This window comes from Pristis pectinata, chromosome 7, assembly GCF_009764475.1.
Source record: "Pristis pectinata isolate sPriPec2 chromosome 7, sPriPec2.1.pri, whole genome shotgun sequence".
NCBI lineage: Eukaryota > Metazoa > Chordata > Chondrichthyes > Rhinopristiformes > Pristidae > Pristis > Pristis pectinata.
Window position 1 is genome coordinate 30,660,091 of NC_067411.1, and position 15,472 is coordinate 30,675,562.

The 15,472-nt window shown below is 40.2% G+C and overlaps 1 protein-coding gene across 2 annotated transcripts in view; it reads right to left on the bottom strand.

Moving 5' to 3' along the window:
* adgrl3.1 (adhesion G protein-coupled receptor L3.1) overlaps positions 1-15,472 on the bottom strand; it is a 506,938-nt gene that overhangs the window by 390,541 nt on the left and 100,925 nt on the right. For both annotated transcript variants that reach the window (XM_052019286.1, XM_052019288.1), the window contains exon 2: positions 4,285-4,383. The gene's annotated coding sequence lies outside the window, so the exon portion shown is untranslated. The remainder of the gene's footprint in view (positions 1-4,284; positions 4,384-15,472) is intronic.

The window sequence follows — 15,472 nt, forward strand, 5'->3', positions numbered from 1 at the left end:
GCTCAACATGATGAGCCTGGATGTAAACAGACTTGCATTTCACCATCAGAGATTAATTTCCCACCCACCAGAGCTCGTGTTGCTTGATGTATTGAAGTATCACTTCTGGCTGAGCACTCACTGCAGATCAGCCAGAAAGGCAGCAAGTCCTGCAACATATGAACAAAATTGGGGAAAAAAGGTCAATAAATCTGATTCTCCATCCAGTTGATTTACGATTTGTGATAAAAAACCTTTGAGCAGGTTTAAAAGCCAAGTGTGGAGGGAGAGCAAAGAGCAAAGGGATTTGCTGACAGTTCCGTGGTAAATTGTCAGTATTTACACGAGGGCATGCCAACAAATCCAGGACTTCGGTGTAAGTGTAACCAAACAGTGAAGTCCCAAACCTGCTGACTAGGCTCTGCGAGCTAATATGCCCACAAAATATGTCTTTGTGCAGTTGGAGTCCAAGATTAATGTTGAATTATCTGCTTGCAGATCCTGAACCAGTTTTAGGCTGGTACATGATTCATAAACTCTTGTATCTGAATGGAGATTATATAGCTGCAGAAGACAGCCTAAAAAGGCAAGTCACTTCGATAAATTATGCGCAAAAAATAAACCGCTGGAGGAACTCAGCAGGTCAGCCTGCATCTGTGGAAGTAGAGTGATGGACCTTTGCCTCCACAGATGCTGCCTGACCCACTGAGTTCCTTCAGCAATTTATTTTTTGCTCCAGATTCCAGCATCTGCAGTCTTGTGTCAATAAATTGCGTATGTTTTTCTTTAAATTTTTTAAGCATTTTTTTAATGCTTGTTCTGGAGATGTTATTTTTCATTATGGTTTATTTTTTAAAATCATTTCATTTTTAATCATTTTTGAATACAACTGAAAACTAGGAGGGCATACGTTTAAGGTGAGAGGGGAAACATTTAAAGACGACCTGAGGGGCAACTTCTTCACGCAGAGTGTGGTGCATACATGGAATGAGCTGCCAGAGGAAGTGGTCGAAGCAGGTATGATAACAATATTTAATATAGACACTTAGATAGGTACACGTATAGGAGGAGTTTAAGAGGGATTTGGAGCAAATGGGACTAGCTCACCATGGATGAGTTGGGCCAAAGGGCCTGTTTCCATGCTGTATTACTCTATGACTGAATGTCAAGGGGATGTAAAAGCACCAAAATGAATGATAGAAGACAAAGCTGAAGGGGGGGGGGGGGGGGGGGGGGGGGGTTGTGGGTGGGCATGGCTTCCCACCCACATGATGAGCTACACTAAAAAGGCCCGGTGCCACCCCGATAGTTTGCTTTTTGCCCAGCAAGTTCTTTACAGATTCACACAAGCCACATGCAGGACATATGTCCCTTGGATGGCAGTACCAGTGGTGACATCCACTCAGCAAAATCAGGGCCAATATTCCAACCCACTGGAACCGGCAGATTTATGTTTTGGAAGAAATATGTCGTTCCACCTGTCCTTAGCTATCTTTTTGGTATTGATCCCATTAACATGGCAAACATGTGAACTGAATGCACCTGTTATTGCTGGAAAACGATCTGAAATGTTCTCGTAACTAAGAGAAGGAACCGGCAAAAGTTAGAGATGCAACAGCAAGTAAGAAGAAAAACCAAACCAAAAAGAGATAGGGAAGGTGTGGGATATGAAGGAAAGCAAAAGTGATTAGATGAGAACTATAATGCAAGAGTTGTACTGGGACAAGAGGTGAAAGTTTTGTGATCTTTATTCTTCCATTACTTCCTTATGGATTAAGGAGACATCCACCTTCCTTCCTTTTCCCAGATTCAATCCTCCTTTGCATTCAATCCTGCATTCATTCTTCTCAACCACCTGTGAGTTTGCAAGCCAAGGAAGACTGGTATGTCACGGCAGTAGAAATACATCTTCTTGACACAATTAATGTGAAGTGGGCAAGAGGCTGGGACAACGACAATTGGGGAAAATAAAATGAAAATAAATTTGCAATTCATTGCCACTGTAAAAGGGTTAGCAGACGATTTACAGTGTTATTCTGGTCGTAACTATAACAGCATCATCCTCAAGGTTTGTTTTAAGTATGTGCACCAACCTCTGCAGATCTCCATCCTAAATCTTCCTAAACACCTGCTTCATTTTGCTAAAAGACTAATTGATGCAATTTCCACAGATTCCATTCTTAGCTAAACCATTCACATCTGTTACATTGACTTACAATCTTATTGTTAGAGAACTTCTGTCTTCTCTCAAAAGGTCACTTAGTCAATTCCATAGTTATTAACTGCAGAAATTTAAAAAGGTCTCTGTATTCCATAATCAGTGGAATCTGAGGGTCAATTCTGAAAGGATTTCTGTGCATTGAATTCCAATGTGCTCTATTAAAAACAGGCAGCCAGATTATTCCAAATTCATTCCTCAGGAAACAAAAAAAAAGAAAAAAAAAGATTGTTCAAAGGAGCTCATCCATTCACTAGTTTTGTGAAGAAAAATTTAAGCAGTGCCCAGTTGACAGATAGCCTGGAGCAATAATCTTCAGTACAATGACCTTTATTGCACATTATGATCGAATTTCTTCACTATATAGTGTTCATGCAGGAATCGTGAATATGAAGCAGTAAGATATGCTATAGTGTGTTGCTAAACAGAATTCAACAATGAGCCAAACAGGGAATATACATCTTGTCAAATAAAAATTCAGGTTAATATTTCAGGTGGAATGCCTTATTCAAAGCTGAATGGATTAATTATAAAACATAAAATGCTGGAAATACTCAGCAGTCATGTCACAGGTGTGTCCTGATCTGCTGAGTATTTTCAGCATTTTTTGTTTTTTATTTTTGATTTCCAGCATCTGCAGTTCTTTTTATTTGACTTTCAGGACTTGTTGAATGGATTAATTGTTCTCTCGTTTCCCATTCACTAGTTTTAGATCATAGCTAGCATTCATGTCAACAGTGGAATACTGGAGAAACAAGAAAGATCACATGGCTGTGGAACAGAGTCTGAATACCACTTTGAATGATGAACTCCCATAAAGTCTGGGGGCTGAATTCAAGGTGCCGTCAATCAATTTGGCAAAGGATGACAAAGAGGAAATTGTGAACCCATGGAAAATGGTAGACAAGTGCAAATTATTAAACCTTCACTTCTGCCACCGAAGAAAGCAACTGAGAGTATACTTCCAGCATACCAAAGAACGAGGAGTTAAATGTACTACATTCTTTTACTGTTGCTGCATTCTATGGTGGGATAAATTACTGAGTAACAGACATTACACATCATAAAAAGATCAGATTGGTGCTTTAGAAGCCAAATCTGCAGAAGGCTCATAAAAAGATCTAGATCTGAATTGTCCTTCCGAGTATTAATGGTGGGAAAATGATCCTAAAAGAAACAGTAAATCTTGTACAATATTAATGATTTGTATAAACTGATTCTTGAAAATTGAACCTAGGGCAAAATCTATATTGCAGAAGTTTACCGAAAATTTAAAATCCATTAACTGCATAAAATATCAGCCTTCTCTTAGTTACGAGAACATTTCAGATCGTTTTCCAGCAATAACAGGTGCATTCAGTTCACATGCTTGCCATGTTAATGGGATCAATACCAAAAAGATAGCTGAGGACAGGTAGAACAACATATTTCGTCCAAAACATAAATCTTCAATCAACTCCAATATTTTGGAACATGATTAATCCCCTGTTCAGAGATTTTAATAACTAACTGCAGTTGGCACATTTAGCCCATTACATATTGCTTCCTGCTGGCAAAGTTCCCTGCAGTTCAAGGAAGAATCTCAGCTGCGAGACTTGAATGAGAAATTCTGCAGTATAATTTAGGATTATCTACATTTCAACAGCGAACCTGTTAGTTAAATTTAAATTGTGCAAGTGTGTGTTTGCATGAGACATTTAAAATTTACAAGGACAAAAATATAGTTCCAGACCAAATAACACTCCTGCAACTTAGAGGAGACCAAGTTCTTATACCACATAGCAACATTTGACTCAGAGATTAGCAGCCAATCAAACACCAGAGGGGTTAACTTCCCTCAACTCCCCTGCTAACATTAAAAGAAAGAGTAATTTGAATTAGTCTTGCTTGACCATTTTACACACACAAGTTTATAGAAGAAACTTCTGACATATTTAAGGATCTACAGAGTGCTTACAGCCCACACTTTTCATTTTTTCGATTCATTATTAAATCCAACCCTCACATTTCAAGTAGATCAATTCCAGGGGGATTTTGTTTCGAATACTCAGCTTCCCTTATGTGCCATACCAATAAGCAATACTGACCTTAATCCCAATTGATTGAAATGACCATGCAGAAGGGTCAGTGCCAAATCAATTCCTTAGCAACTGAAGTCAAATAGTCTCAAGATAGATGAAAAACACCTGAAAAACACAAGTGCAGAACTTAATTACACATGCATATATTATGAGAGACACATAAAATGTAAACATTGTGAATGTGTTCTATTTTGATCTGACAATTTAAAAGTCAAGGATCCAAAACTGTACAAGTAAATTTTTGTAACAGAAATAAATTCCAGTAGGGATATTCCAATATCCTTCCATTTTAAAATGTCCAATGGTAAAAATATGATTCAAATTTAGATTACTAGTTTGAAATTTGTAGTACACAAAGATTGTACTTTGACATTATTCACATTAAAATGCAGTCAAAAATACATGAATAGAATGGATCTCTGTTTCTGTACGAGTGGTAGGTTTGGAATATTAGTTGTGTCTTTTCACGTTGAATGCATTTAAATACAAATCAGTCCTTACGCCAACGTGCATTGTCAAATAATTATTTGTGACACTGAACATCAGGACCTCATCACTTAAGGTTGCTACAACCAACTCAGTGTTGAGTTCCACCCAAATTCTATTTAAACTTGGAAAGCCAGGTAGCACACATTTCCACAACCATCGGTTACAGCAAGCTACTAATTTCAGAAACTAAAGTTAGACCTCCCACTAACAATAATGAAGCATCACTAAAAAGATTTCCTCTCTTAGGGATGATTGACCACGAAATCTTGAGAAACTTGTGTGTCAGCCCTCCAAACGAAATGGTGCAAGAACTGACCAATGTGAGAAATGAGAACAATAAATAAGTCATTTAGACAGAGGAATAAAGTAATCTTGACAAAAGTCTTGGGAAATCTTCCCAAGATGCATCAGTGGTCAGGAATGCATAAATGTGTGAATGTTACTGTCATAAAAGATAGGTAAACCAGCAATGTACTGGTGAAATTTTCAAAACAAGGACACATCAGAAGCACAATGTTTTGCTGCATTAAAATTCTGCTCTGCTCTGCACAAGATAAGATGTAATTCAAGTGAAATATAAATCGAAAGAGTCATAAACTTCCAAAGCCATCATAAACTGCCCAGGATACAGTTACAGCCAATAAACTTCATCAAGAATAGTTGTAGAGTGGTCCAGCTGCCTGGGCAAATGATCTGGTAACAAACGTTCAAATCTGTGGAATTTAATGGAATCCAACTGAATAATTCTGGAGCTGACTTCCACCTGGACAAAAGGCTCTACTAAAGCTACAACAACAGTATCTAGCAGATAAAAAATAATACTCATAATATAAAAACAGAATATGCAGGGAGTACTCAACAGGTCAGGGTGCATCGATGGAAAGAGAAACACAGTTAACACTTCAGGTCAAAGACCCTTCATCAGAGTGGGGAGGAAAGGAAAGAAGCTTGATAAGCTGCAGGGATGTTCAAAATGGTTCTGATTTTCAAAGAAATTCTAATGTCCTGTCCATAAGACAAACCTAATCCAAATATTTATCCCCTCACTACTGCTCAGTTTTTTTTTCCTTTGACTTTTTTCACTCTCTCTCAGTCTTGCACTGGTGTCATTGTTTATTTTGCACACACGTAAGCTAGGTGTAATTTATGCTAAAGTTTATATTATGTTTGTCCTCATCTTGTAATATACTGTGCTGCTGCAAAAAGCTGACTTCCACCTGGACAAAGCTGACTTCCAGAAGTACAAATGCAGATGAAGGTCCAGGACATGAAATATAAACTATTTCTCTTCTGACAGATGCTGTCTGATCTGAGTTTTTCCAGAATTTTGTCTTTGTTTCAAATTTTCAACATCTGCAATATTTTGCTTTTTGCGTACAGAAAGAATCCTGGAATGACGAGGTTGTATCCTTGCCCCACCTCTGGAGGCTACAGTGAGCATTTATACCCTATGTATATGCCTATGACAACAATAAACTTGAACTTATTTACCCTCAGCGGTAAAGTGATGGAGAACAACATTAAGTGACCTTTACATCACGCCTTCACTGGTTTGCTCAGACTTCATTGCAAACATTAATCTAAACATGGTCAAGAGCATTAAATTCCAAGGGTGAGAAGAGAGAAAATGCCCACAACCTCAACCCAGCAACTGACCACCTGCAAGCCCAAATAAAATTGAAGTTGATTGGAATCAAAGGAAAACTCTTCCGCCTGAAGTAATACCTTGGACAATGGAATACGGTTTCAGTTGTTGGAAGCCCAGAGATAACACCGCTAGGAGATTTCCCAGTGTAGAGTTCTGGGCCTCAAGCACCTTCACCTGCTTCTACAATAACCTTCTTTCCACACCAAGGTCAAAAGCAAGGATGTTTACTGATGATTTTGCATTGTTCAATTCCATTTGCAAATTTTTCCCCCCATTTATTTATTTATATTTGGGATCTGAAATCGGTAACACGAATGCACAATACAAGACTCCGATAGTGTTCAGAAATGAGCTGAAAATGAAGAAACAACATTCAAAATGCACAACTGCCAGACATTTACCACCTCCTACACTAGGGAGTATCCACCTCCCTTCAACATTCAGTGGCATCATCAACCACCTACAATCTGAAGGCATTCACTGATCAGAAATGGCAGCAGCCACACAAGTGCTATGACCACAAGAACAGTCAGAAGCTCAGTATCTGAAGGCATGGGGATCACCTTCCAAGGCAAAACACTTGCTGCCAGACTCCCCAAAGTCTTTCCAGCATCATGGAAGGAGAGTGATGGAATACTACAGCTGAAAGCATCATGAGAGGAGTACAATGGAGCAGCAAGTAGAACCACTGCCTCACAGCTCCAGTGACCCAGGTTCCATCCTGACCTCCAGTGCTGACTGTGTGAAGTTTGCATGCTCCCCCTGTGACAGCATGGGTTTCCCCCAGATGGTCTGGTTGGTTTGATTGTTTGATGTAAAAGTACCACTAGAGTAGGCGAGTGGAAGGAGAACGTGAAAGAGAATAGGTTATTGGGAGATAGAGGAATAGGACTGAAGCTCCAACATAGATTTGATGGACTAAATGGCTTTCTGGACAAGGATGTACTCAATTGGCCAATCAGATTGTTCCTTCCTTAAGCAAAAAGCATGAATTAGCTGGACCAAGCATCACTACCAACTTCAGAATCTTGATATGAAATGATCAATATTGCACTGATTAAACCATGTAATTTAATCTTATGTCAGAATAACTAAAACCTAGTAGAAAACAGATACCAATGCAAACTGTTACTCCACTGAGGATGGCTACCGCACACCAGGGCAATTTAATTCTGCACTTGTTCACCCGTTTCTTCACAATCACTACACTTAAATCTTTTGTTAATAACTTCTGTTGGAAGATGAAATATTATTTCAGATCCCATCATGAAAGGTCATTAAATTGACAGCTTCTATCAATGTACAGTTGCAGCGATAAAATGATGTGTCAGCCTTTCTTCCAACTAAAAACTGGCCAATATCTACATCACAGACTCTATGAAGAATGATCTTGGCTGAATTCTGAAGGAAGTAGTTGAGAAATGTTAAGGAAAAGAATATCTCAGTCAAGGCTTGCAATTTGACTCTTTGTGAAAAGCGAACAAGACAAAATTAGAGAAAAGAGACTGCAGGTGCTAGAATCTGGAGCAAAAGTCAAGCTGCTGGAGGAACTCAGCAGGTTAGGCAGCATTTGTAGACGGAAATGGACAGTCAACATTCCGGGTCAAGAACCTTCATTGGTAGAATTGGATTATTATTGTCACATGTCCCAAGATATAGTGAAAAACTTTGTTTTGCAAGCCATCTGTACAGATCATTTCAAAGCACAAGTGCATTGTAGCAGTACAAGGGAAAAATCAGGAACAGAATGCAGTGTATAGTGTTACAGTGAAAGTGCAGCAGGGGTAGACAATACGGTGTAGGGGCCATAACAAAATAGACTGAGGTCAAGTGTTCATCTTTAACATACAAGAGGTCCATTCAGTAGTCTTATAACAGCAGGATACAAGCTGTCCTTGAGCCTTGTGGCGTGTGATTTCAAGCTTTTGCATCTTCTACCCAATGCAAGTGTTTTGCCTTGGAAGGTGATCCCCTGCCTCCAGATACTGAGCTTCTGACTGTTCTTGTGGTCATAGCACTTGTGTGGCTACTGCCATTTCTGATCAGTGAATGCCTTCAGAATGTAGGTGGTTGATGATGCCACTGAATGTTGAAGGGAGGTGGATACTCCCTAGTGTAGGAGGTGGTAAATGTCTGGCAGTTGTGCATTGTGAATGTTGTTTCTTCATTTTCAGCTCATTTCTGAACATTATCGGAGTCTTGCATTGTGCATTCGTGTTACCGATTTCAGATCCCAAATATAAATAAATAAATGGGGGGGAGAATTTGCAAATGGAATCGAACAATACAAAATCATCCAGGGTGGGAGGGGTCTTTCATTCATTTGGACTGAGAGCGGAGATATAAATAGGTGATAGGGAGGGGTGGGGGCGAGAGTTGGCAAGTGAAAAGTGGATCCAAATGAGGAGGGGTGATAGGCAGATGGAGTCAGGTGGGGGAGGGAAGGGTGGAGATGGCAACAGAGGCTGGGAGGTGATGTGCAGCCAGAAGGGCTGCAGAGGGTGGGATCTGAGAAGGAAGCTGAAGCTGAACCAAATCAGGGAGGTATAGTGGGCAGAGACACAGAGGGAGGACGGTGTGGGTGATGGGCAGATCGAGTAGGTGGAGGAGTGGAAAGAAACTACGACATAGCGTGCAGGAAAGTGGGGGAGGGAAGATCAGAAAGAGAGAGAAAGGGACAGAGGGGGAGCAGTTTAGGCGAAATTGGAGAATTCAAATGTTCATTCTGTCAGGTCGCGGACTACCTAGGCGGAATACCAGGTGCTATTCTGTTTGTGTTTCGCCTCACCCTGACCGAGGCGGCGGCCGAGGACAGACAGGTCAGTGTGGTAATGGGGAAGGCAACTAAAACAGCTAGCAACCAGGAGCTCCAGATGGCCAGTCAAAAATAGAAATAATTATCACTTATTTAATCAAAAAAAAATTAACAGACCTGTTAAAAATGTATTTCCTCAACCCACATTGCAAAACACAAAGTAAAAGTAAATCTACTTATAACGAGCAGTTTCTTTAATTCAAGTCAATGCACCTCAAAAATGGTTTAGTCACAACTTTTGTTATCTTAGCAGTGGTAAAACACAGCGAGTCATTACTCATATAACTTAATAAAAGGCAACAACTTGAACACACAAACTTACAGCTTCAGCAGACAGCAATCAAGGAAGGTCGAAGAAAGCACAAAGTTCATTCAACTAAAATTCATGTCAGCTTGACTTGAAGCTTTGAACGACCAAAACGAACCATGGTTGTGCAATGTTCTTGGGATAGTTTGGATTATAGTATCCTATTAATTAGTTACAGACAAGATCTGTTTGTGTTCACCAACTGCCAAGTTAAGTATTATCTTCCATTGACAGATGTAATGAAAGTCGCATAGGTTTTGAAAGACTGGAGTAATTTGCTTTGATGTTAGCACCGAACATGCACAATGATGCATTCAAGCACATCATCCAACTGAATTCTGCTTCCTTAGTTTTAATGAAGAGTTCAAATCAAAGTTAAAGTGTTCAGTGAATTCCGGACATTCAGAATTCATCATTTTCATCCCCTTTACAGTCACTGGCCACTGAATCCCTCATCACACAACACCATGTGAATCATCACTGTTTTACTGGAATTCACATACAACTTAAAGACAAATACCAAAGTAATAAATATTCCAGAATCAGGGCTACAAATAAATTGATGCCAAACCCAAATTCAAAAAGATGCAGACTTGTTTACCTTCATTAAGGTTACTTTTGAAACAGCCAGCAGCAGTATTATAATTTGTGTCTGGCAACATAGGCCACGATAGATTAGCTGAATCCATATTCAGCTAATTGATTAATGTTTTCTGGGAGAAAAACATAATTTTGTACCACAGAAAGATGATCAACTCAGATCACGCTATCTTAAAAGAAAATTTCAGCCAAAAAACATTTTGCAACCCATATTCCCTTTGCTTTGACTGAAACACACCAATAAATCAAGAGGCTGAGAGATGATATTCATCATACACACAAGTGCCAAATCAAAAATACAAAATATGGGCAGAAATGACATCAGCTGCAAAAGTACCACCAGGTTCCCTCCGGTATAGTGGAAGGAGATGGTAAAAGAAAGGGAGGGATGGAGGGAGGGAGAGTGAAAATCATGCTCATTGTTTGTCAGTCTTACTCAAGCAGCCACAAGATGAGTAAATGTTTCCTGTTTGATCATAGCTACATGACCAGAGACTCTCAGGTATGCATCCTTAGTGTTAAAAGCAGCTGAATCTTCATAGATGTCTGCAGTAATTGTATACATTTGGTTATAAAAACTGTATTTAACACTTCACTCTATAATTGTATTTCAAGCATGCAAATACTGGGGCAGTTAAAAAAGGCCGATTTTCCAGATTAGCCTTGCTCAGGGAACAAGGCTTGTAAGATCGACAAGCGGGCGCCAGTGTCCTCCGATGTCCCAGATGCGCAGGTCAAGTGGGTGAGGCTTGTCAATGGGAAGCACAAAGTAAAGAAGTCACACAGGAAATCAGACCTACCCTCTTTCTGAACATATCTGTATAGCACACCCTTTTTTCCAGCCAGAGAGCCACCATTTTTTCCTCTAGCACTTGTGTCATTATGTTTATTTTGTTAATTATTAAACTTATGTTTGTCCTCATCTTGTAATGTACTGTGCTGCTGCTGCAAAAAGCTAATTTCATGGTATTTGTACCCTATGACTGTCTATGACACCAATAAATTTGAACATAGATGGACTAAAATAGTGTCTGTCACGTGGATTCGAATTGTTATTAAAACATAGGCAGAAAAGGGGGGGGGGGGGGGGGGGGGGGAAGGCCATGGATGGAAACATGCAACTTCCCAGTCATAAAGCCATGAACAAAGAGGAAATATTAACAGCGATAAACATAGTTAGAAAGACTAACAATGATTTGCATGTATTGGACTCTCTTTCCCTCTTCCTCCCCTACTATACTGAAGTTAACCTGGTAGTGGAGAACTAAATACCACCCAGGGATAAATTTAAACTGCTGTCAAATAATGTAGCATACTTAAAACATTTTGCCCCTGCTCTGATATAACAATCCTGAAATGACCTATTGCAAAAAAAAGTTAAAATACTGGGGCACACATCAACTGTAGATCCATCAGCCAGAGGACAGACCTCATCACAGCTCAATCCTGCAAGATGCAGCTTGGCATTTACAATTTCCAAATGCTAAATAAGGCAAGCACTTGTCAAAACTGCAGTAATTCATGCACTGGGCCTCCATACTTACTGCTTAGCAGTTAGATTTTGGATTGTATGCCTTTTATGGTAGTATTGAAATGCTCTGTTACCCACCTGGGATTACAGTGAGGGGGGAGGAGGTAATCATTCTTTCAATTTCATTGCATCAACATTTAAATTTAATGCAGGAGTAAAACCAAATGCTTATTGGCACAGTGAATGGAACCATTTATTACCCTTGTACCTTCAATTATTAGCAACTTAAGCAGCAACACCCAACCAATAAAGTCATTAAGACTCAAGGTCAAAGCAAGTGGCAACTAAAATCGGGTTTAAGTCTTTGTACTGGTCAGTAAGATCAACACATAACATGAAACGAATGGAATGCTGTTAAATAACAAGCCAATGTTATTTGAGCCCTTAAAGGGAAAAATACATATTCATCCCATGCTGTTGACAGCTCCAGCCGCCAGGACAAACATACTGCACAATGTACAAGTCAATAGTGCATCAATTACAATTCCATCCCTTTGCATTGCCATTTAAGCTACAGTCAGGAACCAAAGTTCATGTGAGCAGAAGTGGATTGAGATTCTGCCAGCTTCACACTGTAGCTTTTGTTAGATCCAAGTCACAAACCCAAGGGAAATTGATATTCCATCTGACCTGAAGGACAGGGTGAACATAAGCCAGGTTGCACTTGTCAAAACAGCAGTAATTCATGTACGTATCATCTGCAGTTATGGTTGATTAGTAAAACCAGGTGGTGCTCTTTGTCATCAAAAGTTCAGTTGTGTTAGATTAGAGCCCGGTACATCAGCAAAATGGAGGGGTATTTGTGACCCAAGGACATGTGTAGCTCACCGTTATTTATAAATGGTACACTACTGCACACTAATCAAAATGCTCTCCCACTGACCCTTCATACTGCGGTGGGATAAGCACTGCAGGATCCATTAGGTGTCATCCTGAAAAACCTTAGAGCTAAAATGTGACCTGGTTATTCACTTCACCACAGCAACCAGGAACTTAAATCCAACAAAGCAAATATATCACAAGATCATAAGGAAGGAGTCCATTCCGGCCTCGAGTACATGCTGGTTCTATGTAAGAAAAATCTGGCCAGTCCGACTCCAATAAACCTTCAATGTTTGTCCTTTCAAGTACTTACTCAGTTCCCTCCTGAATGTCACTATTGAATCAGCCTCCATTGGAACCCAGGCAGTGATATCAGACTTCAATTACTTGTTGCTAGCAGGTTTTCCTCAACTCTTGGAACTTTCACCGATCACCTTTGTTTTATCATCTCTATTTCTTGACTCGTTCACCAATGAGAACAGTTTCTCTTCATCTACTGTCTAGACCCTTTACAAATTTTAAATATCTCCATCAGATGTCCTCCCAACCTCCTCTATGCCAGAGAGAGGAACATCAGATCCTCCAGTTTATCCATATAACCAACGTCCTTCATCCCTGGATCCATTCTAGTCAATCTCTACTACATCAGAACACCTTGACTTCTCTCCTAACATGTGGTGCCCTAGAATTAAAAAGCTCTTATCAGAGCGACCATGAACCTTCTGGATTGTCATTTCAGGCAGTTGTATTTTTGTGGGGGGGGGGTGGTGTTAAGAAGAGAGAATGTCTGGGGTGGGGTTATTTGATTATGCTGGCTGCTTTACCGAGGCAGCAAGAGTGCAGAGTCCATGGAGGGAAGGCTGGTTTTTGTGACGTGCTGAGCTGTGTCCACAACTCTCTGTAATGGCACTGAAACAAATAGCCACCATTACAGCATCTACTGGCCTCACTGTTGGCACCATTAAGACAAATTAATGGCTTTCTCCAGCTAGCCTGGCAATGCATCTTTGCTTGGGATATGCCTTCAGTGTGACTTTGTATTTCTTCCAATCACTGGGGGATCTCTGACAGTGGGCGAGCTGAGAGAAGAAAGCTTCTCTAAAAAGGTGAGAATTTGGCATCCACACACATCCAACCCATGAGACATAATGCACGAGGATCGTTGCCTCAATGCTGTTGATATCAACTTCAGCAAAGATATTGTCACTGAGGCAGTGATCTTCATACTTGACGTGATGGTGGTATCTCTCCAGTGAATGAGGCCTCCAGAGAACTGGTAATTGGTTACCCCAGCCACTTTACCGTGTCTATTAACGTCCCACAAGGTGACAACAATTGCATTTTAAAACTTATGGAAGGACACGAGTGAAAATGCTTTGAGGAAATTTCTCCAATAAAGACCCCTTTGCTAAATCTCAATGTTAATTTTCAGAGAGGTAGCTGCTGAGGTAACTGAAATGTTCAAACATGTCCAATGTCTGTCCCTTGATGATGATATGTGCTATGCCCAAAACCAGTTTATCTTAGTCTTCTCAGTGTTAAGTGAGAATCCTACGCTACAGTAAGTTTGTGCATAAAGATTCAGTGCATTTGAAGGTCATTCACAGCTTGAGCAAGGAAGCCAGCCAGCTGCATGCTGAAGATCAGTAACGAATGCCTTGGAAACTCCAGTCTTCATGCAGAGTTGAAGATTAAAGAGCATTTTATCATTCCTGTGTTTGATATCAATTTTGATGGGGAGACAATCTTTAATAAAAATGCAAGAATAAATGCAGGAAGGCTGGGAAACAGGGGTGGAGAAAATCACATCTGTGGTTTGTGTGATGAGTTGACATCATAGACAACAGTGGCGGTTATCTGATCGTTAAGAAACCTTGGGTCCTTAATTGATCTCAAAAGCCAGCCAAATCCGGTCAGCAGTTTCCAAAGGCTTCACAATTGATGCGATCAAAAGGCCTTCAAATGAGTGGAGTCCGTGTACAGGAGCTGATTTTGTTCCTGACACTTACCTCGCATTTGGTCAGCCAATGAAGATCACAGTGGTTGTCCCATGGGATCGCCTGAAAAGGCACCAAGATCTTTGCAGGATTTCTGCTATAAAGGGAATGCAATTGATTTAAGTGGACACTGGCAAATATTTTTCCTGCTGCAAATCCCAGTTCTCTGCACAGGAAAGATAATTCTTCAAGAAATAGCCATGAACCTAAAAGGTCTAAAGAGTAAACTTTCTCTTCATGTTGTTTAATAAACAGTGCAATCAGATGAGTGCAGTCATTATAGTACTGGGCAATTAAACAGAAGCCCCCAAATGAATAATTCAAAAAGCAAGTTCAAAATTTGAGAAATCGAGTACAATTGTTTTTTTTAAAAAATTGGATATAAAAGTGACCCTAAAGCTATCAAAATATTGCAAAAACTCAACAGGGAGAGCACTGCCTTTGGATCCTCATCCAAAATAGTGTGTGTATGACTTTAGTCATAATCCCAGTGCAACTTACTCCCAACTGCTGTCAATAGGGATCTACTAAACAATACCAGCGCTGGAGAGGGTGCTGAGGAGATTCACCAGGATGTTGTGTGGAATGGAATATTTCAGTTATGAAGAGAGAGTGGAAGGTTTGGGTCTGTTTTCCCTGGAGAGGAGGAGATTAAGAGGGGACATAATTGAGGTATATAAATTTTGTGTGGTGTAGACAGTATAGACCGCAGGTAACTTTTCCCCTAAGAGGTGAATAAAACTAGAGGATGCAGATTTAGGGCAAGGGGCAAGAGATTTGAGGGGGGGGGGTCCTTTTCACCCAGAGAGTGGTGAGTAACTGGAATACACTGCCTGAGAGAGTGGTAGAAGCAGAGTCACTGACACCATTTAAAAAGTGCCTACATGAGCATGTGAATCACCCAGGCACAGAAGGGCTATGGGCCAAGTGCTGGGAGATGGGATTAATACAGATGGCTGCCCACTGGTCAGTGTGGACAAGTTGA